The 26487-nt window shown below is 43.0% G+C and overlaps 1 protein-coding gene across 3 annotated transcripts in view; it reads left to right on the top strand.

Annotated features, from left to right (window-relative positions):
- The window catches only part of PRKCE (protein kinase C epsilon), a 502363-nt gene that overhangs the window by 411212 nt on the left and 64664 nt on the right, over window positions 1-26487 (top strand).

Below are 26487 nucleotides of genomic sequence, written 5' to 3'. Positions count from 1 at the left end.
TTATGAAAAAACAACGCATGGATTTCAACTCTGCACCAGAATAAGCTTATCTGTTAATTCTGCTTTCCATGAACCTATGGATGTACTTCATGTGTGAAAAGACCCATCTAGCCCATGAGGCAGTGTTCTGGGAGGGGCCAGGGGCGAGCCGAGAGACCGCCAGTCCCTGAGCTGTCTTTCCTCACCAGCTTACCAGAGTGGGTATGGTCAGCTGCATTTTTCCAGCAGGGACACAGTCACACCTGCAGTAGTTTGATCAAGGCTGTACATGGTGAGTGACACACGTGGGAGGTGCAACTGATGACCACTCATGCTGCATTCCCGGTGACATGTCACCCTGCCCCATGACAGCTGTCACCCTGCCTCTTCAAGTCCAGTGCAAACTCAGCGTCTTGTTCTAGGCACCTTGCATTTCTCCGTCTCTCTCACCACATCCGTGACCACTTCTGCTCCACGGACTTCTGTAAACTGTCCTCTCCTCTCCCCTCCCCTCCTCTCCTCTCCTCTCCTCTCCTCTCCCCTCCCCTCCCCTCCCCTCCCCTCCCCTCCCTCCTCTTCTCTCCCCTTCCCTCCCCTTCCCTCCCCTCTCTTATCTCCTTCCTCCTTCTCCCTCTCCCTCTCATCATCTCTCCAACCATTTCTCTGTACCTTTCTTTTTCTGTCCCCCGTTCTGTGATTGCTGGTTTTCCCTAGAGCCTAGGCGTGTCACCTGTCTCTATTCTTATGCTGAATATTCTCCCTGGATGGTTTCAAATGACTCCTATATGCTAGTGTCTCCCCAGTCTCTGTATCCAGCTCCCGCATAACTCCAGAAACAGAGGAGGTCTCCTCCTGAGATGGTTTCCTCTGGAGGCGTGATCTTCCAGGCTGCCTTGCCTCCAGTCCTGGCCATGCTGCCGCAGGTTGTCGGTGTGACCCCCTCACTGCCTCCCTGCCTCTCCCATCCTCCCCACCCTCCCATCTCTCCACCTCTCTCTCCAGTACTGCTCAGCCTTCTTACAAAACACAGACTGACTGTCCCCTGGTCCCTTCTTAGCTTCCTTCAGTAGGCACCAGATAAAGAACAAGCCCTTTTGCAGCCTCATGCTCCCGCGCCTCCTGCCTCCTGCCTCAGTGTTCTCATCTACAAAATGGGAATCATAGTTGTACCTATCTCGTGAAGTTGTAGGGATTTAGTGAGTTAATAGGTCTAAATAATTTTGGGTAGTGCCTGCCACAAGTAAATCCTCAATAAATGTTAGTTTAGTCTTATTGTACCTTTCATTGCTATTTATCCAGATATATTGGAAGGACATCAGATCTTTCATCCACCCAAGGTTTCCAAAGGGACTCCTGGATTATATAACATGCATGAGTTCCTACTTGCCTCCCCCTCTCATTCTCCCTCCTGATGAAGTTGAACCTTTTTTTTCTTGAAAGGAAATTATGAAAGCAGTAGTCATGGGACAAGCATTGTGGTACAGCACATTAGGCCGCTGCTGGGATGCCCATGTCCCTGTGGGAGTGCTGGTCTGAATTCCAGCTAATCTGCTTCTGATTCATCTTCCTACTAATGCATGCTGGGAGGCAGCCAGTGATGGCCCAAGTGCTTGGGCCCCTGCCATCCGTTTGGGAGACTTGGATGGAGTTTCTGGCTCATGGCTTCAGCCTGGCCCAGCCTTAGCTGTTGTAGGCATTTGTGGAGTGAACTGGCAGACAAAAGATCTCTTTCTCTCTCTCTCCCTCTTGCTCTCTCTCTCTCTCACTCTCTCTGTGTGTATATGTGTGTGTCTGGTGTTGCTCTGCCTTTCAAGTAGAGGAAAATTTATAAACTTTAAAAAAAAATAAAGTAAGCATCATAGGACAAATGAAAATAGAACCAATAAAGACAGGCCTCAAGTCAGTTGCCCCTTTACCAATCTCATAGTTACCCAAGGGTGAAGCAGTCAAACAGTTCCTGGAGAGTCTTTCGAGAAATCTTTGTGTCTGGTTTCCGTGAGTGGAGGTAGTACTTGCCTGGTCTGTGACAGAGCTCAGGGGAGGTGCTAGAAGCCAGACTGTGGTAGAAGACGTAATTGCAAATAGAGGCTGAGGAGGCACTTTATTTTTATTTATTTTTTAAAATTTATTTATTTGAAAGGCATAGTTAAAGGGAGGGAGGGAGGGAGGGAGAGAGAGAGAATCTTTGATCCGCTGGTTCACTCCCCAAATGGTCGCAATGGCTGGAACAGGGCCGATCTGAAGCCAGGAGCCAGGAGCCAGGAGCTTCTTCTGGGTCTCCAACATGGGTGCAGAGGCCCAAGGACTTGGGCCATCTTCCACTGCTTTCCCAGGCCACAGCAGAGAGCTGGATTGGAAGTGGAGCAGCCAGGACTTGAACCGGTGCCCATGCGGGAGGCTGGCACTGCAGCGGCAGCTTTACCTGCTACACCACAGTGCTGGCCCCAGCACTTTCACTTTATTTGTGTAAAGCATTGTGAGTGATGAACATTGTCACCCGGAGCACCGACACTGGGTCTCCATCCACAGAGGAGGGAACTTGCGTTAAGGAGCACTCCTGCTCCTGAAACCCAGGCCTTCCATTCTTTCTGGAGCCATCATCCCCACTCCCAGGGTGCCTGTCGTGAGCTTTCCTCATTCAACATGACATTGATCGAAAGCTAAATGAGGATTCAGAGCAGGGAACAGAGATTTAATCAGAATCTCAGCAAACCATGTATACCTGAGGCTCCAACGTCTCATTCTCTGCATCGCTGGGGACAACCCCCTAAAGGAGGAGTTCCGAAGGGGTTTCCCTGGGAGGGACTGGAGACATACACGATGCAGAGGTCTGTAGCTGTGCTCTCCAGGCCAGATCTTCCTAGGACATGCACACCAGCTTGCAATCGAAGCAGGAGGTGGATGGAACCGCCCTCTGCTGTTGGCACAGTTAGGGATGCCCCGACAGTGTGAATGTCCCCGGTTAAACTTGTGTCCGTAATCAGAAGGTCTCATCTCCTTTCAATGCCTTATCAGCTCATTTAAAGCAAACACAAAGCAGGGGAGGAGATGGCAGGAGGGACCCTGCTTTCTGCCCTTCCAGTCTTCTAGGATCTGGTTCACGGGGAGTTTCTGGGTGCACTTGAGGATCGCCTCCCTGAAAGCATTGCTCTCGGCTGTTAGCTTTCTCCCACCTCCTAGAGAAGGTGACATTTTAATATAAAACTCCCAGGGATCTGAGGACTGAGTCTCTACTGTGAGGACATCAGCTACCACGGCAGGAATCACGAGTGTTCAATCAAGGAGGGCCTCAGAGATTATATAATCCAGCTCTGCCGTTCTACAGAAACAGAAACCAGAATCGGGCAGTAACTCACCCCTGTTTCAAGCTTAGATGTTATTTTAATCAAAGCTATATGCATATATAGAGTCGAACAGTCCTACAAGGTGTTCAGGGAAACAAAAGCCATGTTCGTCCCCTAGTTTCCCCTCTCAAAGCAGCAGCCACTTCAGACGCTTTGATCTGACTCTTGGTATGGAGCACTGTGTCTCTAAGTCATATTATTTTGCTGTTACTTTTTACAAAATATATTCGTTCTGGGCATTATCTCATGACTTTTCACTATGCAAGATTTAATTTCTTTCCCACCCATTTCCCCACCCCTCTGTCTCATGACATGCACACACCTTTCCCAACTTCCTGGCCTCTCCACATGTCTTACTGTAATTTGGCCAAATGAATATATACTGTAGACATTGTTATGACTGTAGTATTCTTTGGGACTAAGTCATGCAGCATACTGTAATTACTTTTCCTTTTTCATACTCATACTTTTTTTTGGTTTGTTTTCCCTGGAGTTAATAATTACCTTTGTTTTCTGTGTGCTTATTGTTAATTCAGCTATGAACTCTCCACACATTGTCTGCATGCCTGTGGAGGACGTTTAGATGCAGTTGGTATTCAGTCAGTTTCACATTCTTGGATGAACTTCTCCTGGAGTCTTCTTAATGGTCCCAGGATAAACAGTTGCCCTCTGCCCGCTGCAGAGCTGCCCCCTTCACTGGGCTGCCTTTCCCACATATCCTGAGTTGAAGCTCCTGTTCCGTGCATCTTTCTTGGTGTGATCTCCTGATTTGGTAAAGCTCCTCCAGTGGTTTTCTGAGAAAGAGTATGAGAAGTAAATTTTTGAGACCTTCTATTTATGTCTAGAATCTTCTTGATCTTATTCTCAGATCTGGTGAAGAGTTTGGCTGCATGTAGAAGTCTCATTTGATGGCATTGTTCCATTGTCCTCTGACTCCCAGTGTTGCTGGAAAGAAATCTGAAGTCATTTTGACTCTTGACCCGTTGCATGGACCTATTTCATTTTTTCTCAGAAGTGTGTTGAAGCTTTTTGTCTCTGTTATTCTAAACTCACCTAATGATGTGGTGTAGGTCTGTTTTCATCCATTGAATTTTGACCCTGGAGAGATTGTTTGAATTTGGAAAACCAAGTCCTTTACATACAGAAAATATTGATGAGTTTAATGATTCCTTGTCTTCTGTTTTATCTTTCTGGAACTGTCACTTGAATATCGTCATTGTAGATTAATATGGCTGCCCACTTCGTTGGGGAAACCCTGTCTTTAGACCTTTCTTCTTGGAGTGCTTAGATTACCTTGGGAATACTTTTCCACAGTTCTGCCTGAAGGAAGAAGGAGTGCCTCAGAGGTGCCGAGTGGAGGAAGACAACGGGAGGACCGGCTTCCAGAGTACAAATGTATTTTTTTTCTCCTACATTCAGTGCTATGCTCTGGTGCTACTCCCCACCCGATTTGGAGACCCCTGTTTCTCTTCTGCAGAAGGAAATCGGCTGAGAAGTGTAGAATGAAGGAGAGAATTCAAGTTTATATCTGCTCTTCAACCAAATGTCTATTTTTTTTCTCTCTTCACATTCCCTCATCTCCAGAGCTGTTTCAGCTTACGTCTGGGCTTTGTAGAAGGAAGTAGAATTCTTCAGCATGAACTTCTTTTTTCCTGACTTTCCCTGTTGCTGTTTTGGTATTGAACTTTTTCAGCTCTGCTAAGTCAGTTACCACTCATCTATTTGCTTATCAGCTTCTAATATTGTGTTGCTGTTGTTTATTTCCTTGTTCTCTCCTCTTGTGTGTGTAATTGGAGAAGGAAAATTAGTTGTGGGTACTTAATACACTCCCCTAATCCAAAAGTCAATAATAACAACAACAACCACAGCAGCATCAACACCAACTCTATGAAGTATCTACTTTATTATCCACAAGGTTCCTGTTGTTTCCAAATAAAAAAAAATTGTGAGATCTTTCTTTACTGCCACTGTCAGGTCACCCTGTCCCTTTTGCTGCCTATCATAGTTTCACATGGGAAGCAAACTCCTATGTTGAAGCCAGCACTGAATTTAGGGTAAGAGGACTGGGGCTGAATCCAAGGTCTGCTTCATCTCAGTTGTGCTTTGCTGGACAGGATAATTAAACTACTTGAAATGTAGTTTCTTCACTGTAGTGTGGATTGTTTTGAAAATTACATGAGAAAACATTTGCAGAAGTGCCAAGTGCAATCCCTGGCCATCAATGTCAGTTGGATGGAAAGCGAAAGATTTCATGGTCAAAAGGTTAATGGACTGAATTCTCTCTCTCCCTCTCTCCCTCTCTCCCTCTCTCCCTCTCTCCCTCTCTCCCCCTCTCCCCCTCTCCCCCTCTCCCCCTCTCCCCCTCTCCCCCTCTCCCTCTCTCCCCCTCTCCCCCTCTCCTCCTCTCCCCCTCTCCCTCTCTCCCCCTCTCCCTCTCTCCCTCTCTCCCTCTCTCCCCCTCTCCCTCTCTCCCTCCCCCCTCTCCCTCTCTCCCTCTCTCCCTCTCTCCCTCTCTCCCTCTCTCCCTCTCTCCCTCTCTCCCCCTCTCCCCCTCTCCCCCTCTCCCTCTCTCCCTCTCTCCCCTTCTCCCTCTCTCCCTCCCCCCTTCCCTCTCCCCCCTCTTCCATCTCTCTATCTATCTCTATCACACACACACACACACACACACACACAGTTTCATAGTTTCTACTTCTTTGTACCTTGAAATGTGACTGTGTTTGGAGATAGGGTCTTTAATGAGGCAGTTAAGGTACAATCAGGTCACATGGGTGGACTGTAATCTCAAACCTGACCGGTATCCTTATAACACAAGGAGATTAGGAAACAGGTAAACACAAAGGGAGGAACATGTGAAGATACCAAGAGAAGATAGCCATCAGCAAGCCAAGGAGAGAGGCCATAGACTAAACCAACCGTGCCAGCACCTTGCTCTTGGACTTGTAGCCTCTACAGCTGTGAGAAAGCATATTTCTGTTGTTTAGGTCACACAGCCTGTAGCTTTTTGTTATGGCATTTCTAATAAACTGATGCAGAGGACTCGGGTTCAAGTTCCAATGTTGCCACTTGCTAACTCTATAGCCCTGTGCAGATCATCTAATCTCTGAGCCCCTGTTTTCCCAGCTGTAAATGGTGCTAATAATAAATTTTAAATAAAATAATGCAATAAAACCTATGGACTTGGCATAAATTATAAGAGTTTAATAAGTTAATGGGCATAAATGCCTCTGGAGGTGGTTTGGGGGCTCAGCTTAGTGTCTGAGGAGCTGCAGACACACCCATGACAATGGGCACCATGTTTGGGAGAAGCAGGTTGGTGCACATGCAAGGCTGTGTGTCCTTTGTGCATGTTAAGGGCCCAGCTAGGGCAAGACCCCAATCTCAGAAGCATATGATATTACGGAGAAAGGAGCCTTTCTTTGGCAATATTCCATTCTTGTCAGCACTGTGGAACCCTAGGACAGGATAAGTAAATGCAGCCACTCCTCCTTGCCTTCTTATTCTTGGGAGACCAATTGAGGACTCCCCCAAGGATACCAAAAATCCATAGGTGTTCAAACCCTTTCATAATATGGTGTGGTGTTTAATACAGCATACACACATCCTCCCACTTGCTGTCACTCTTCTCTAGGTTACTTATAATCCTAATACAGTGTGAATGCTAAACAAGTAGTAAAAGCAATCTGCACGTATTCAGTACAAACATGGTTTTTATTTTTATTTTTAATTGTAATTAGTTTTTAACATTCTAAGAACATAATGACGTTCTCTTCCTTCCTACCTGCCCCTTTCCCTCCCACCCTTCTTCCTTCTTGTCTTCTTTTTGTTTTTGGATGACATTTTTTAAATGGACAATACAAAGGCTTAATACTTCCCTGAATAAGAAGTTTAACAAATAAAAAGACCATGGTTTAGTGGGAATATAGAAAATAGCTATACATAATAATTGAATGGGCAAGTGACCATTTCATCCATATACATCACATTTTAAAGTAATAGGTTATTAAAACTATAGTAGTATAACACTCTTGACCATTGGCTTCACAAAGGTAGAAAACAAAGTTTTACGAAACCCTATTTGCAGCTATACTAGTCCACCCAGATATTTCTTTATTCTTTCTTCTTTTTGTTTTTTTAAATTTTAGCCCCCACATTTAAGGCAGAACATCAGTTACTTTTCTTTCTGGGTCTGACTTATATCACTCAAAATGCTATCCTCCACTTGCATCCATTTTGCTGCAAATGGTAGCATTTCATTCTTTTGTAATGCTGAATAATATTCCATTGTGTATATATACCACATTTTCTTTATCCATTCACATGGTGGTGAGCACCTTGATAGATTCCAAATTTTGGCTGTTGTGAACATGCCATAAACATGGTAATGCGTGGATCTCTTTGATAGATTGTGTTTAAGTCTTTTGTGTATATATCTAGTAGTGGACTGGCTGGATCATATGGCAAGGCTATTACTAGTTTTTTAAGAGATCTCCACACTGTCTTCCATGGTGGCTGCACTAATTTATATTCCCACCAACCGTGTGTAAGTGCTCCCCCTTTGTCAACATCCTTACCGGCATTTGTTACTCGCTGTGTCTTGGATTTTAGTCATTCTGACATGGGTGAGGGGATATCTCATTGTGGTTTTGATTTGCATTTCCATCATGGCTAGTGATACTGAACATTTTTCACATATTTGTTGACCATTTTTATTCTTTTGAGGACTATCTATTGAAGTCCTTGGCCCATTTCTCAGCTGGATTGGTTGGTTTTTTGTTGTTGAGTTTTTTTAAGTTTATGATATATTTGGAATATTAATCCTTTATCAGATAGGTGGTTTGCAAATATTTTTCCCATTCTGTTGGATGTCTCTTCACTCTTAATTATTTCCTTTGCTGTACAAAAGCCTCTGAGTTTAATACAGTCCCGTTTGTTTAGTTTTGTTTGGTTGCCTGTGCTTTGGGGGTCTTGTTCAAGGAGTCGTCCCACACACAGATGCAGGGTTTCCCCCATGTTTTCTTCTGGCAGCTTCCTAGTGTCAGATCTTAAATTTAGGTTTTTGAGCCATCTTGAATTGATTTTTGTATATGGCGGGAGGTATGGATCTGATTGATTCTTCTACATATGTAAATCTATTTTTGCTAGTTTTGTTGACTTTCTCCTCCTTTCCAATTTTAATGCTTTTCTTTCTCCTCCCTAATTGCTCTTGCTAAAACTTCCAATATAATATTGAATAAGAGAAGCGAAAGTAGACATCCTTGCCTTGTTCAGGATATGAGGGGAAATACTTTCTGCTTTTCCCCATTCGGTATGATGCTGGTTGTTGATCTGTCATATATGGCCTTTATAATTTTGAGGAGTGTTCCTTTTGTACCTAGTTTGTGGAGGGTTTGTATAGTGAAGGGGTGTTGAGTCTTATCAAATGTTTTCTCTGCATCTATTGAGATAACCATAAGGTTTTTGTTCTTTATTCTGCTGATGTGATTTATGATATTTATTGATTTGCAAATGTTGAACCACCCTTGCATTTCTGGGATAAATCCTGCTTGATTGTGGTCTATGATCTTTTTGATGTGGTTTTGGATTCAATTTGCTAGTATTGTGTTGAGGACTTTACGTCTCTGTTCATTAAGGATGTAAGTCTATAGTTTTCATGGTATGTCTTTATTTGGTTTTGGTATCAGAGTTTGCTGGCCTCATTGAAAAAGAGTTTGGTAGAGCTCCACCCTGTTCCATATTCTGGAATAGTTTAAAGAGTATTGGAGTTACTTCCTCTTTGAATGCTTTGAAGAGTTCAGTAGTAAAGCCATCAGGTCCTGACTTTTCCTTGATGGAAGACTTTTGATTACTGTTTCATTCTCATAGCTTGTCATGAGTCTGTTTAGGTTGTCTACATCTTCTTGATTTAATCTTGATAGGTTAGTTGAATCCAGGAGTTTATCGACTTCTTTGAGGTTTTCCAGTTTATTAGTATATGATTCTTCAGAGTAGTTTCTTATGATCCTTTGTATTTCAGGTGTGTCAGTGTTAATGTCTCCTTTTTCACCTTTAATTTTATTTATTTGAGTTTTTTCTCATTTTTTCTTTGTTTGGTTAAAGGTTTATCTATTTATAGTCTCAAAAACCCAACTTTTTGTTTTATTGATATTTTATATTTTTTAGTTTTGATTTCATTAATTTCTGCTCTGATCCTTACTATTTCTCACCTCTTATGATTTTGGGTTTGTTTCGTTTTTGCTTTTCTAAGTCTTCAAGATGCATCATTAGATCTTTAATTTGAGACATTTCTCTTTTTTTAAAGTAAGTGCTCAATGCTATAAAATTACATATTAATACTGCTTTTGCTGTGTCCCACAGGTTTTGATATGTTGTATTTTCATTTTCATTCATTTCAAGAGAGTTTTTTATTTCCTTTTTAATTTCTTCAATGACGCATTGATCATTCAGTGGTGTATTGTTTAATTTCCAAGTATTTATGAGTGTTCTATTGTTCTTGTTGATTTCTAATTGTCCTCCTTTATGGACTGGTATGATTTCAGTCTTCTTAAATTTGCTGAGACTTGATTTGTGGTCTATCCTAAAAAATATTCCATGTGCTGATGAGAAGAATGTGTATTCTATAGCTATTGGGTGAAATGGCCTATGAATGTCTGTTAGGCCCATTTGCTCGATAGTATGCTTCAAGTCTGATGATCTTTATTGATTTTCTGTCTAGATGACCTGTCCATTGGTGAGAGTGGGGTGTTGAAGTCACCCACTAGTGTTATATTGGAAGCCATCTCTCCCTTTAGATCTAATAGTATTTGCTGCATATATCTGGATGCTCCTGTGTTGCATGCATGTGTGTATTTACGATTGCTATGTCTTCTTGCAGAATAGAACCTTTTATCAAATTGGAATGTCATTCCTTATCTCTGTTTACGTTTTTTGATTTAAAGTCTGTTTTATCTGATATCAGGATAGCTGCCTGCTCAATTTTGGTTTCCATTTGCCTGATAGATCTTTTTCTAGCCCTTCACTGTCTGTCTTTTTGAATCTTTATGAAGTGAGTTTCTTACATGCAGCACATGGTTTTTTATCCATCCAAACAACCTAAGTTTTTTGGTTGGTAGGTAAATTTAGTTCATTAACATTCAAGATCAGTACTGATAGATAAGAACTAAGACCTGTAATTTTGTTGACTGGATAATGATTTTAACTACTCTGTTAGTGAATTTGCTGGTGACATGTGTTTTGTGTTTACTTCTAATGCAGGACACCCTTCAGAATTTCATGTAAATTATGGGCTGGTGGTGGTGAATTCTCTGTTTTTCTTATCTGAAAAATACTTTATTTCTCCTTCACTTTTTTAAAAAAATATTTATTTATTTCTTTGAAAAGCAGGGTTACAGAGAGGCAGGGGCAGAGAGAGAGAGATCTTCCATCTGCTGGTTCACTCCCCAGATGGCCACAACAGCCAGAGCTGGACTAACCTGAAGCCATAAGCTAGGAGCTTCCTCTGGGTCTCCCACGTGTATGCAGGGGCTCAAGGACTTGGGCCATCTTCCACTGCTTTCCTAGGCCATAGCAGAGAGCTGGATTGGAAGTGGAGCAGCCAGGACTCAAACTGGCACCCATATAGGATGCCTGCACTGCAGGCAGAGGCGTCACTCACTATGCCACAGCACCAGCCCCTCTCATTCACTTGTAATGGCTAGCTTCGCTGGATACAATATTCTTGGTTGGAAGGTTTTTCTTTTAAGTCCTTGAATATGTCATCCCACTCTCTCCTGGCCTGTAGGGTTTCCACTGAGAAGTCTGATGTTAATCTAATAGGTTTTCCTTTATATGTAACGTGACACTTTTCTCTTGCTGTCTTGCGAATTGTTTCCTTGTGTTTAACTGGTGACAGTTTGACGACAGTATGCCTTGGATGACACCTTTTATGGTTGAGTCTGCTTGGGGTTCTTTGAGCTTCTTGTGCCTGGATGTCCATGACTTTTTTAAGACCTGGAAGGTTTTCAACCATTTTTTAGCAGGCTCTCGATGTCTTTTTTCCTTTTCTTCTCCTTCAAGATACCTATAATACAAATATTTGGTCATTTCATGGTATCCCATATTTCACATAGACTTTCTACTTTCTTCATTTCTGTTCATTCTTTTCTCTTTATTTTTGCCTAAATAGGTTATTTCAAATTTCTTGTCATTAATTTCATAAATTCTTTCTTCCACTTGGTTATTATGCTATTAAATTTCTCAATTATGTTTTTATTTCACTGATTGAATATTTCATCTCCAAAATTTCTATTTGGCTCTTCTTGATGAGTCCTGTCTCCTTAGTAATATTTTTATTCATGTTACTCACTGATTTCCTTATTTCTTTAATCTGCTTATCTGTATTTTCTTGTACCTTATTGGATTTCCTTCCAGTCATTATTTTGAAATTTATATCTGTCATTTCATAGATTTCTTTCAGTTCTGGAACTAATTCTGGAGGATTATTGTGCTCTTTTGGAGGCACCATGCTAGGCTTGCTTCTTCGTATCTTCTGTGTCCCTACGTTGACATCTGCCCAGGTGGTGTACTCCTCCTCCTCTATGGAGTAGATTTTATTGGAAAAGAGTTGATGGTTTAACTGGGATGCAGGCTATCATTTGGCTTGTTGCCTTGGTTTTGGTTCTAGGTGATCGCAGGAGTGTAGTCTCTGAGTGATTGCTTTTGTCTTAATGAATGTCAGCTGTGTCTATAAGTGACACAGTGGCCTGGAGACACAGTCTGTAAAACATTTTTGACTTGTGGTTGGTTGAAACCATGAGTACAGAACCCATGGATGCGGAGGGCTGACTGTCCTGCTAAGTGCATGTGACAGTAACCAGCAGACTGGGACAGCCCAACAGGTGTCCCTGCCTCAGAAAGCCATGTAGGCTGACTTTGGCGCCTGGACCTCCTTGCTACGGGCCCTGTGCACCCCACCACCTTCACGAACCCCTCACCCACCGCCTTCCCCTGCATGATTTGCTTCAGCGAAGAAGCTGACTTGGAAAATGTACATTTTAGAAAGGAGAGTTATTCTGTCCCTTCACCCTGTTGTGGAATGGAAGGGCACATTTGTTTGTTAAGTCACTAAATATGAACTTGGAGTATTTTGGAGCAGTCCCTTGGATCTGGGGCCCAGACTTATGTGAGGGTGAGACCATCTTTACCCCAAACGGATTTCATGCACTTGTTCCTGCTCAAGAAATGTGGGCTGGAATCATTGTGACGTGATGAAGGGGAGGGGAGAAGGAGAGATCAGAGGCAGAGCTGGTTGGGATGGAGCCAAGTTTACATTCTTCTGCGGAAGCCATGTTATTGCTGACCAGATCAGAAGCAGGATTCTGACTCCCACTGACATTGGAGGTTCAGAGCAAACAGGAAGTTTGGAACCGGAGGGAAATTCCTGATTAAATTTGTTTGAGTGTTTCAGCTTGTAATGTGTGTTCAAAGAAAAACTTATCAGTAACTCTGTGATCTGCTGCTTCGGTGTCTCTCGTGGTACCCGGCCTAGAATGGTGACGCCCGCTGTGTTGGTTAAGAACGTGACTCTGTAAGCCCAGGGCACAAACTCTGCCTCTGCCACTCATTAGACACGTGATCCTGGACAGAGGATTTCTCCAAACCTCAGGTTCTTCATCTGTGAAATGGGGCTATGACTGCCTCCATATAGACAGTGGGAGAATCAAATGAGTTAACACTTGGGAAGCAGTTACAACTGTGTCTGGTACAGAGCCACTGCTCATTAAGTGCTGGCTGATACACTGTTAATCTGATTCACTTTGTGTCCCTAAAAGTTCGCCAGGACTGCATCCTGCCACTTGCCAGCTGGTGAAAACACCTGGCTGGGTTAGAGTCTTCTAGACAGAGGCTGTCCTAAGGCATCAGGACCTGTCCCTAAAGAAGAATTTGGTAACTACTTCTTGCTTTTATTCTGTGTGATCATGCAGTGTTCTATAGAAAATAGGGATCTTAGAGCAATGTATTTAACCATAGCAACTGAATTGTCCCAGCTTTAGTCATATACTTTTGTTTCTTCAATGCCTTTGGCTAATGATTGAGCTACTACAAATGGGAATTGTTTTAGCAAACAATCGGTGGGTTTGTCTTGGTAAGCAGAGTCCTGTGTGCACACCGGTCTCTGTGGGCCCTCCCAGTTGGCTGTGTTTGTTTCAAGATGATTCAAGCCGGAGTGGGGCAGGAAGGGGAGGCACAAGGGAGGCACAGTGAGTGGAGGCGGTAGGGACCACTTGTGGTCAGCTTCGCTTCTCTCTCTGGCTCCGAGGGTAACGGCTGAAGATTTAATACTGGTGGTTGCTGCCTCCTTCTTGCTCCTTGCTGGGTCTCTCCTCCTGCCATTCCTGGCTGATTCAGTCTCGTGAAGCTGGGAGCGGGCCACTTAATTCTTCAGAAGCCTATGACAGCTGTTATCTGGAGATCATGTCTGCATGCTTCTTACTTGAAGCCATCCACAAGCTGACGCTCTCACTGGCTGCATCCCTGGGATTTGGACGCAGGCCTTTCTGCTCCACAAGATGACCCCTTCCTGTCTTGCGTTGGAGCTGCTTTCTGAGGCACTTTGGGGCCTTCTCCCAGGTGTGCTCCTTGGCGGGCCTCCAACACCATTCATGTGTGGTTATTACCTAGATTCTGGGCATTGACAGTCACAACACAAGGTGTTTCCACCACCCCATGCCTTTGCTCTAGAATACCATAGCTCTTATACAATGCCATGCCTTTTCTTTTTCGTCATTTCTTTCTCCTATTACCGTTACACCGGCCGCCTTGTTAGAGCTTTTCTCACATGGTAAAGTGACAGTTCTTGGTTGAATGATCATATAGAGCTTCTACTGATAATTATAAATTCATGCTTCTACCTAGGGGCGCATCAGTTCTTGGCTGACATAATCAAACATGTCAATAAAACATCTCCAGGGAGGTAGGGGAGTTCCCTAAACATATTTAGCCACTGGACACATTTTTCTAATGGACTTCTTGCTGGACCAGCCTTTCCCTGGACCTGTGTTCTGTGTGCACTGTCCCATCCCCCATATCTTTTTGCTCTTGACAATGTCTGGTTGTTGAATGGCTGCGGTAGAATACTAGGGTCAGAACTCCAATAAGCTGTGCCTTAGCTGGGTGGCCTTGGGTAAATGACTCATCCTCTCTAGCCTCAGTTTCCCTATGCACACAATATGGTGGCCAGATTACCTGGTCTGGCTCTGTGATCCTAACGTGGTTTGGTCTGAGAATGCCTTGACCAAAATCTGCAAATGAATTTCTGAATGTGCTATCTCATTGTGGCTCCAAATGATAAGAGAATCCAAGTAGTGAGAGGGTCCGGCTATGCACTAGGAGGGTTTAGGACCATGGTTTGCATGATTCCTTAGAAGATGAGACTTTGTTGGCAGGTGTTCCTGTGCACTGCTCTCTGCATATCGAAACATCATCTGTGGATCTCTCCTCTCCATAGGCTGTGGGTCCCCTCCTCCCGTTTATCCTCAGTCCTCTTGTGTTGCCAAAGTCAGTGTTTATCTCTGTGGTGAGTGGAGCTCCCATGAGGGGCTGTAACCGACCATGGGAGCAAGAACTCCTGGCCCAGGGGCTGGGAAGCTTACTTACAAAGTCCTAGTCCTATCAGGATTGGGCTCCCACGGCCACTCATCTGCACATCACGGAAGCTGGACAGCTCTCTGATGAAGCACCTTCCCTTGCAGGAAGTCGTCTTAGGCAAAAGCATTCATCTAAAATGGATTTCTGCTCAGGTTTGCACTTTTGCCTTGAGTAGCAAGCAAGAAAAACGGTCTGGTGTTTGGAGAACAGTGTGGCTAAGCAAATGTTCAGCTACTTGGTCAAAAATAGTTGTTGGGTCCCCTTTAGTATGCCAAGTGTAAGGAAAAGAGGTGACGTCTCTGCCTTCTTGGTGCTTGGGACAGCAGACAATAAAACAAGCAATAGCAATCAGCTCTGCGAAGAGGTACTGAGGGAAGAAAGGGATGTACTGCTAAGCAAGCACACAGCAGGGAGTACCTTGGCCAGCCAGGGAAAAGTCAGGACGGCTGTAGGGGGAATGGCCTCCCCCAGAGTGGGCCAGGGTAAGACACGAAGAGTGTGCCAGTGAGTGGATGTGAAGAGGCTGTGCTGGGGGGAAAAGGGGAACACCAGAGGGAGTGGGCATAGAAAGTTCTATACACCTGCTACTTAGAGCACCAAGGAGGGCCTGGTGAGCAGTGAGGGTTGGCAGAAGGGGCAGAAGGCAGAGACGAAAGAGTTGTGTATGTGGAGTGGGAGTGTGGAGTGACGCAGTCTTGCGGTGTATGGGACTCGTACAACCTATAGGTGGGCACTGTGAAAGATAGGCCTGCTTTTAATAAAATTAGAGGTGGACGAAAGTGGGAGGTGATCTGTTCCAGTTCCACCCTTTACAGATGAATAGACTGCCGCTCAGAGGGACTGGGTGACCTGCCCAAGGTCACTCGGTCTCTTGGTGACACAGACAGAATCAAGAGTTGGGGCTCAGGTGTTTTGACAATGTGTGCTGATTCATTGGCTCCCCCCCCCAAAAAATAAGCCTGCTTTGTAGCATTTGCTGATGTCTGTGGTGTAAATACACCCACTGAGGGCAATGGCAAGCTGCCGTGTTTAACACCCAGCTCTTAAAACTGCTGGAGAGGTAGCTGTCTGCTCTTGGGAGCTGCTGTGAGCAGTCGTGGAGCTGTGTGTGTTTCCATCTGCCCCACCCCCGCCTTTCCCATTTCTGACATCTCACACTGGTTTGGTGTCTCTGCCACCCCTGATGAACCAGGACTGGCGCGATCGTATGTGGCATTACTCAGGATTCCTACGTCTTCACTTCATGTCTTCCTCCCCGCTTTTTGTGTTTTGGCCCCAAGAGATCTCATCCAGAATTCGTGGTCATGTTTCTCTTAGGGCCTCGGACCTTCCATTTTGGATAACCGTAGTCATTTGAGAAGTACTGGCCAAGTATCTTGTATCCTGTCTTTTGATAGGAAAGCATCTGGTGTTCTCATGATTAGACTGTGATGATGGGTTTGGTTAGGAAGACCACAGAGAGTACCATGTTCTTTCTTTCTTTTTTTCTTTTTAAAGATTTATTTTATTTCTTTGAAAGAGTTACAGAAAAAAAAAAACTCTGAAAGAGTTACAGAAAGAGGTAGAGTCAGAGAGAGAGAGAGGAGAGAGAGAGAGAGAGAGAGAAAGAGAGAGGTCTTCCATCCACTGGTTCACTCCCCAGTTGGCCACCACAGTTGGAGCTGAGTTGATCCAAAGCCAGGAGTCAGGAGCTTCTTCTGGGTCTCCCATGTGGGTGCAGGGGCCCAAGCACTTGGGCCATCTTCCACTGCTTTCCCAGGTCATAGCAGAGAGCTGGATCAGAAGAGGAGAAGCCGGGACTCAAACCAGTGCCCATATGGGATGCCAGCACTGCAGGTGGCAGCTTTAACCCACTGAACCACAGCGCCAGCCCCGCAAGTGCCCTTCTCCTCACTTCACATCAAGAGTGCATGCAGGTTTTTCCACTGTAAGATCCCTGTCCTCTCCACGTCCACTCGTTTTTCTTACTGCGTGTGTTCTTTGGAAGGAAGTCACTATTCAAAGCCTGCACTGAAAGTGAGGGGGATTGTTTTTTAGCACTTCTTTCTTTCTGGCACTATAAATGCTTCAGGCTCACCTTGTGTATTTCTTGCCCCAGTCCTAGAATCAGCCATTTTTCTTCTTAAAAAAAAAAAAAAAAAAAAAAAAAAGATGTATTTTTTCATTTGAAAGAGCTACAAGGAGAGAGGGAGAGACATAAAAGATCTTCCATCCTGTGGTTCACTCCCCAAGTGTCTACAGAGCTGAGCCAGACCGAAGTCAGGAGCTCTATCCGGGTGACCTCGTGGGTGGCAGGGGCCTAAGCACTTGGGACATCTTCCACTGCTTTGCCCATGCCATTAGCAGGGAGCTGGATCACAAATAGAGTCACTGGGACACAAAGTGGTGCCCATGTGGGACGTTGGCATCGCAGGCAGCAGCTTTACCCACTGTACCACAACACAGGCCCCAGAATCCTCCATTTTTCTAAGAGTCCCTGGCTCCTTTTGTTGGAGAATGGTAATAGAAGCCAAGATCTGGGTGCCAAGTGTGCTGATGGCTATAGATATCATTTCTTCCATTTGGGGCAAGTCCGATTGAGCATGTCCCAAATTGTACATCTCCTCCCTCTCTTATTCCCACTCTTATATTTAACAGGGATCATTTTTCAGTTAAAATTTAAACACCTAAGAATAATTGTGTGTTAATCACAGAGTTCAACCAATAGTACTAGCCCCAAATGGTGGAGTTAGAATCATGCCAGGGGATCCCAATACAATCCCATCAAGGTGGCATGTACCAATGCCATCTCACTAGTTCAAGTGATCAATTTCAGTTCACAATTGATCACACTGATAGGTCTAAGAGTCAAAGGGATCACACAAACAAGTCTAGTGTCTGCTAATACTAGCTGATAGAATCAAAAAGGGAGAGAACAATCTATCATGGAACGCGGGATACACAGTAAACTCATAGAATGGCAGATGTCCTAAATAGCACTCTGGCCTCAGAATCAGCCCTTAAGGCATTCAGATATGGCAGAAGAGCCCATGAGAGTATTTTAGGTATGGAAAGCCAAGACACCCTGGGGGAAAAAAAAAAAAAAAAGGAAGACCTAAATGGAAGATCTCTGTGAGTGAGATCCCAGTGGAAAGAATGGGGCCATCAAAGAAGGAGGTACCTTTCTCTGAAGGGAGGAGAGAACTTCCACTTTGACTATGACCCCGTCGGAATAAGATCAAAGTCGGCGAACTCAAAAGGCTTCCATAGCCTTGGCAACTCATGACTAGAGCCTAGGGAGATTACTGACGCCATAAACAAGAGTGTCAAATTGTTAAGTCAACAATAGGAGTCACTGTGTACTTACTTCTCATGTGGGATCCGTCCTTAGTGTGTTGTCCAATGTGAAGTAATGCTATAACTAGTACTGAAACAGTATTTTACACTTTGTGTTTCTGTGTGGGTGCAAACTGATGAAATCTTTCCTTAATATATACTGAATTGATCTTCTGTATATAAAGATAATTGAAAATGAATCTTGATGTGAATGGAATGGAAGAGGGAATGGGAGGGGTGTGAGTGGGAGGGAAATTATGGGGGGGGAATTATTTACTAAATAAAAATTTTAAAAAAAAGAAATATCATTTCTTTTAGGCCCACTCAAATGACAGAGCAAGGATTCAGATGGGTACTATTCATGTATAACCACATACCTATAAATATTTCTAAAAGAAACAGCCTATGTCTATATTAGACTCAATAGAAGGAATTCATATTGATATCACTAATTCTATCATGTGGATTAGTCTAACCCCTTCCCTTTACTTACACGTTAACTTCCACTCTGACAGTAAGAAATCCTGCTCCTACCATCTGCCACCCATTATGGAATTGTTCATTTCCATTACACTTGCACAGTGATATCAGAATTATTAACCCATGCTGCCGTGGGAAACAGTATCAGCTCTAATATGGTTCGTCCCTTTTATGTGCTATAGTGGAAGTATAAGTGGGGGAAGTGTCCTTGACTCACATTTCTGGATGCTGGGAAGGAGGGAGCTTTCTTAGTACATCACAACATGGCAGAGGGGCAGGTGAGCCTGGGCAAGACAGAGGCAACCATGGGGGCCCCAGACTCGTCCTTCTGTTGGGAACGCACTCCCAGGGCCTAAGCACCTCTTACAGCCCCCACCTCTTAGTGCCGTGACACTGGCCATGAAATCTCAATGTGAGTTTTTAGTTGTTAGTCTGTTGTTAGTTGTTAGTCTGCTCAGCTGCCGTAGCAAGATGCCACGCTGTGTGGCTGTAAACAACAGAGATGTGTCTTTCATGGTTCTGGAGGCTGGATGTCGATCAAGGGGCCGGCTAGGCTGGTATCTTCTGAAGGCCAGAAGGGAAGGCTCTGTGCAGTCCCCTCTCCTTGGCTTGCAGACAGCTGCCTCCCTGATGCTCCTCCACACAGGGCTTCCTCTGCACGCTTGCACGCCTGGTGTACCTCTGTGTGTCCCAGTGTCCTCTTAACAGAGGTGGGACGTTGGACTTGACCCCACCCTGACGGCCTTGTTCTTAATCTAACGACCTCTCAAGGCCCTATCGCCAAATTCAGTCATATTCTGAGGCACTGAGGCTAAGGGCTTCAATATCTGACTTTTGGGGGACCACAGTTCAACCCTTAAGAGGTACAGTGCTTATGCACAGTTTCTTTTGTATACAGTCTTAAAAAGTCCCCTAATTTCCAACAGCACCATTCCTTCCATGCCCTTCAAGGAAGATGTTTCAGACATTGATAAGAGATTTTGTCCCATTCTTCATGCTGTAAAGTTCTATAGGTTTTGACAAATGCATAGTGTGATATATTCAACATTACAGTGTCTTATAAAAAAATTAGCCTAAAATATCCCCTATGCTTACCCCATTCAACTTTCACTCCTCCCTAAGCCCCTTGTAACCACTTATCTTGTTCCCAACACTGTAATTTTGCCTTTTATAGGATGCCGTGTAGCTGGAATAATGTAGTATGTCACCTTTCAGACTGACTTCTTCCACCTAGAAATTATCTATCTACCTATCTATCTATCTATGTGTAAAGATTTATTTTACTTATGTGAAAGAGTTACAGAGAGAGGTAGAGAGAGATAGACAGAGGAGTCTTCCATCTGCTGGTTCACTCCCCAAATGACCATGATAGCCAGAGCTGAGCTGATCTGAAGCCAGGAGCCAGGAGCTTCTTCCTGGTGTCCCACGCAGGTGCAGGGGTCCAAGCACTTAGGCCATCTTCTACTGCTTCCCCAGGCCATAGCATAGAGCTGGATCAGAAGAGGAGCAGCCAGGACTTAAACTGGCACCCACAGAGGATGCCGGCGCTGCAGGCTGGGGCTTTAACCTGCTGTGCCACAGCAGCACCCTAGAAATATCCATTTAAATATTCACATGTCCTTGTCTTTCTGGTGCTTGACAGCTCATTTCTTCTTGTTGCTGAGTAATGTTCCATTTTATGAGTGTATCCAGCTTGTTTATCCATTCCCCTCTTGGGGGACATCATGGTTGCCTTTGCTTTTGGTGACTATGAATTGAGCTGCTATAAATGCTCACAGGCAGATTTGGTATAAACATTTGTACATTTCAGATCAGTTGGGTAAGTATCTAGGAAAGTGATCGCTGCATCTAGAGTAGACCAAGTTGAGCTTTGCAAGATATTGACAAACTATCTTGTAGTGGCTGAACCATTGTGCCTTGGCATCAACAGTGAATGAGCGTTCCTATTGTCGTACATCCTCTCTACTCACTGGCAATGTTAGCTGGGTTTTTTTTTATTTGTTTGTTTTTTGCCTATTCTAGTAGGCACATAGAGGCATCTAAGTATTATTTTAGTTTTCAGTTCCCTAATGATGAAGGATGCTAAGTGTCTTTTCATGCATGTGTCATCTGTATATTTCTTCACTTAGGTGACTTTGTAGGTCTTTTGCCTATTTTCTTTCTCTTTCTCTCTCCCATTTTTTTTTTCTCTTTGGAAAATAAGACACAAAGTGAATTAGTCTTATTTATTTTTTTTAAAAAAATTCTTGATTAATTTATTTAAAAGGCAGAGTTACAGAGAAAGGCAGAGTCAGAAAGAGAAATCTCATCCACTGGTTCACTCTCCAGATACTTGCAATGGCCATGGCTCAGCCAGGTTGAGCTTCATACGGGTCTCCCATACGGGTGGCAGGAGCCCAAGCACTTAGCCTGTCTTCTGCTGCTTTTCCCAGGCCATCAGCAGGGAGCTGGATCAGAAATAGAGCACACAGGACGCAAACCAGCACCCTCTTGGGATGCCAGCATCACAGACTGTGGCTTTATCCGCTATGCCACAACCCTGGCCCCCTTTTGCCTGTTTTCTAATTGAGTTGTTTCTTATTGTTGAGTCTTAAAAGCTCTTTGTATGTTTAATATTTTGAATACAATCTTTTTAAAGATGTACTTGAAAAGCAGAATGACATAGAGATGGAGAGACAGGGAGACATACAGAAAGAGATCTTCATCCTCTGCTTCATTCCTCAAATGGCCACAACAGCTGGGGCCAGGCTAGGCTAAAGCCAGAAGCCCGGAACTCCGTCTGTGTCTCTCACATGGGTAGCAGGGGCCCAGGTTCTTGAGCTATCACCCACTGCTTCTCAGGTGCATTCACAGGGAGCTGGGGCAGAAGTGCAGTGGCCAGATCTCCACCAGCTCTCCGATGAGGGATGTGAGCGTCCCAAGGGGCAACTTAACTCTCTGCTCACAACACGCACCCCTGAATACAAGTCCTTTATCAGATAGGTGTTTTTCAGATATTTTCTCCCAGGATTTGGCTTGCATTTCCAGAGCACATGTTCTTAATTTTAATAAAGTATAACTGATCAATTACTTTCTTTCATGAATTGTGTTTTTGATGTTTTATCTGAAAAATCTCACCAAAACTGAGGTCACCTAGATTTTCTGCTATGTTTTCTTTGTTTAGTTTTGTAGTTTATAGGTCTATGGTCTGTTTTGAGTTAATTTTTATGGAAGGTACAAAGTCTGTGTCCAGGTTCTTTTTTCATTTTTATTGGATATCCAATTGTTAAAGTACTATTCGCTGAACAGACTATCTTCCCCATTGCACAGCCTCTGCTTTGCTGTCAAAAATCGTTTAGCTGTTACTATTTCCAGGCTGTCTATCGTCTTTCACTAATCTTTGCAACACCTCTTTCCTCAATACCATACCATCTTGATTATGATCACTGTATCATAAGTCTTAGACTTGAGTAATGTGAGGCTTTCAACTTTGTCTTACTCAGTACCGTGTTGGCTCACCTACTTCTTTCGCCTTTACAAATAAACTTTAGAATAAGTTTGCTGATTTCCATCAATCAGCTTCATGGGAATTGTATTGGTATAAATTTGAATCTATATATTAAGTAGGGACATTTTACATCTTAACAAGATTGAGCCTTCTGATCCATGGGCATGAAATATCTCTCTGTTTAACCTCCCTTGATTTTTTTCATCAGTGGTTTGTAGTTTTTCTGTATATGGATTTTTGTTATATTTATACCTGAGAATTTAATTTTTAGGTGTGTTATTGAAAATGGCAATTTTTTCCTAATTTGAAGCTTTAGTTATTCACTGCTAGTATGTAGGTGTTACATTTGTATATTAACCTCATATCTTGCAACTCTTCTGTACTTTCTAATTAATTCCAGGAGGTTTTTTTTGCTTTTTTTTTCCCCCTTTAATCATAGACAGTGATGTTGTCTATGAATAAAGACAGTTTTATTCATCCTCAGTCTACATTCCTTACATTTAATTTTCCTGTCTTGTCACGCTAACTTGGACATTTAGATCAGAGTTGAGTAGGAGTGGTGGCAGAGGACACTCTTGGCGTGATCTTGGTGGGAAAGCAGCTGGTGTCTCACCATTGAGTAAGGCTTTGTAGATGATCTCCACCAGTTCAGGAAGTTCCCCCTGTAGTCCTAGGTTACCAAGAATGGACTTGTAGTGGATTCCATTACATTAAAATGCTGAACTCGCCTTGTATACATAGAACGCCTACTTGGCTGTGGAATATTGCTCTTTAATACATTGTTAGATTTGCTAATTTGTTGAGGGGCCTCTGTAGCTACACGCATGAGAGAGATTGATGAGTGGTTTTACTTTCTTGTCATGTCTTTGGCCCCACAGAATGAGTTAAGGAGCATACGTTTTACATCTGGCTTCTGAAACAGATAGAGGAGAATTAATATCATTGCTCCCTTAGATGTTTGTCAGAATTCACTAGTGAAACTACCTGGAACTTACACTTTCTTTGTTGGAGTGTGCTTAATTATGGATTTAATTTCTTTAGTCAAAACACTTATCCTTTTTTTCCTTGTGTGAGTCTTGGTAGCTTGTATCTTTCAAGAAATTGGTCTGTGTCATTTTGTTATCAAATTTGTGAACATAGAGTTATATGGAAATATAAAAGTATAATTTTTCATGTCCATGTAATCAGTAGTGGTGACAACTCTTGCACTTCTTTTTTTTTTTTTTAAAGATTTATTTATTGAAAGTCAGAATTACACAGAGTAGGAGAGGGAGAGAGAGAGATGTCTTCCATCTGCTGGTTCACTCCCCAGTTGGCCGCAACAGCCAGACCTGTGCCAATCTGAAGCCAGAAGCCAGGAGCCAGGAGCTTCTTCCAGGTCTCCCATGTAGGTGCAGGGGCCCAAGGACTTGAGTCATCTTCTACTGCTTTCCCAGGCTATAGCAGAGAGCTAGTTTGGAAGTGGAATAGCAGGGACTCGAACCAGCACCCATATGGGATCCTGGCACTGCAGGCTGCAGCTTCACCTCCTATGCCAAAACACCGACCCCAATATTGTATTTCTAATATTGGCAATTTGTGTCTTTTTTTTTCTTGGTTAGCCTGGCTAAAAATTTATCAATGTTATAAATCTTTTCAAGGAAACAGCTTTTAGTTTCATTGATTTTTTTTTAACAGTTTCTACATTTATATGTCATTGATTTATGTTTTAAAATTTTTGCTATGTCTTTGTTTCTTCTGTGTTAGGTTTAAATTGCTATTTTTTCTCTAGTTTCTTAAGGTAGAAGCTTGACTTAATAAAGTCTTCCTTATTTTCTAACATATGCATTCAATTCTATACCTTTCTCTGGAAACGCCATTTTCACTTGGTCCTGCTAATTTTAATAAGTTGGATTTTCCATTTTCATTTAGTTCAAAATATGTTTAAAATTTTTCTTGAGACTCCATCCTTACTCATGTCACATTTAGTAGTGTGAGGTTCAGTTTCCAAGTATTTTGAGGTTTTCCAGCTATCTTTCTCTTGTTGATTTCTAGTTTAATTCCATTATGGTCTGAGAAAATTCTTTGTCAATTTTCATTATTTGAAATTTAAGGATTTTATCTGGGCTTAGATATGATCTGTCCTGATGGATGTTGCATAAATACTTAAGATGAATGCCTACTCTGATGTTGTTGGATAGAGTATTTTATAAATGTCAATTAGATCAAGTTGATGGATAGTGCTGGTCCAGTCAACACTTCTTGTATTGATTTTTCTGCCTGCTTTGATCTGTCACTGAAAGAGAAGATTGGTGCATTTGGCCTTTAGTTCAGTTAGTTTTTTGGTAACAGTTTTATTGAGATGTAATATATAACCCATCACATAACCCTACAATTTACATTTAAAGCATGCAAAACAATGGTTTTTAATGTACTCAGGCAGTAGTGCAGCCATCACCACAATCAACCTTAGAATGTCTTTATCACCCCATTAAGAAAACCCAGTCCTTTCTAACCATATCCACCCCCCACCCCTGTCCTGCGTGCCCTCACCCCTAGCCCTAGGCTACTCTTTCTCTTCATATCAATGGAATCCTATCAGATGTGATCTTTTGTGACTAGATTCTTTTATTTAACATAATGTTCTCAAGTTCCATCTGCCTTTTTTGCAGGTTATCAGTATTGTGTTACTTTTTTATTGTTTCATTCTGTGTATATAGCATGTTTTGTTTTTCATTCATCAACTGATGGACACTTGCCTTGCTCCCACCTGCTGCTATGAATGTTGGTGTACACGTTCTTGTGTAGACACAAGTTTTTATATCTCAGTGTATGTAACTAGGAGTCGAATTACTGGGTCAAGTGATGCTGGCTGTTATTTTACATTCCGACTAGCAACATATGAGGCCTCCAGTGTTTCCAAATCCCTACCAACACTTGTCATTATCTGTTTTCTGTATTCCAATAGATACCTTGTGTCTTACACTGTGGTTTTGAGCTCTGTCCATTTTGACACTCCTTTGAGGTGCATCCCTACTTAGGATTTGTTGGCCCTTTGAGGAACTGTCCTCTGTCATCATGTAATTCCTTCCCTAACCTTGGCAGTTTTCCTTGTCCTCAAGTCTGCTTTGCCTGAAATTGATGAAAGTACTCTAATTTTTTTTTTTTGATTAGTGGTAGAATGGTGTTTCCTTCTCCTTCCTTTCCTGTTGAGCTATAAGAATGTTTATATTTAAAATGAGTTTCTTGTAGACATCATATGGGTGGATCTGGTGGGGACTTTTGGTTTGTTTACCTGGTTTGTTTTTATCCACTCTGGCAAACTCTGTCTTTTAATTGGCCTATTTAGACCATTAACATTTAATGTGGTATAATAGGATTAATATCTACCTTTTTTATAACTATTTTCTCTTTGTTCTTTGTTTCCTTCACTTCCCCTTTTTTCTTTCCATTTTAAGCAAAAAATCTGCCAGTTATAATTGTAATGCATCTGATTTCAAATTTGTTAAAATGTGAAAAAGCGTGTTCTAGACTCTATAACAGATGGTCACAGTACCTCCCTCAAAAGCAGGCTGTGAGGCTAAGTAGGGCAATGCATTAAAGTACATAATGCATAAAGTATATAAAACATCAGCACATATTAGCAAAAAGACAAAAAAGAGCAGATGCTAGCAAGATTGTGGGGAAAGGGGAATCCTCACACACTGCTGCCAGGAATTTTAATTAGTATAACAATTACGGAGAACAATGTGGAGTTCCTTAAAAATCTAGAAATAGATTTACCATATGACCCAACTGTCACTCCCCAGGGCATACATCCTAAGGAAATGAAATCAGATACGTGCACTCCCTGTGTTCATTGCACTCAACAGTTGCCAAGATATGAAGTCAACCTAGGTGTCCGTCAGTGGATGAATGGATAAACAAAAGGTGGCACATATGCACACTGGAGTATTTTTCTGCCATAAAAAATAATGAAGTCCTGACATTTGCGGCAAAGTGGATGGAGCTGAAGAGCATTGTGCTAACTGAAATAAGCCATACGTAGAAAGACAAATTCTGATGCTCTTTCTCATAAATGAAAGTTTAAAATTACACATACAGGGCCGGCGCCGTGGCTCAGTAGGCTAATCCTCCACCTAGCGGCGCCGGCACACTGGGTTCTAGTCCCGGTAGGGGCGCCAGATTCTGTCCCGGTTGCCCCTCTTCCAGGCCAGCCCTCTGCTGTGGCCAGGGAGTGCAGTGGAGGATGGCCCAAGTCCTTGGGCCCTGCACCCCATG

Source organism: Oryctolagus cuniculus, chromosome 2, assembly GCF_964237555.1.
Source record: "Oryctolagus cuniculus chromosome 2, mOryCun1.1, whole genome shotgun sequence".
In the NCBI taxonomy this organism is placed as follows: Eukaryota; Metazoa; Chordata; class Mammalia; order Lagomorpha; family Leporidae; genus Oryctolagus; species Oryctolagus cuniculus.
Note: the sequence above shows the minus strand (reverse complement) of the source record. Positions and strands in the feature narration are given on the sequence as shown.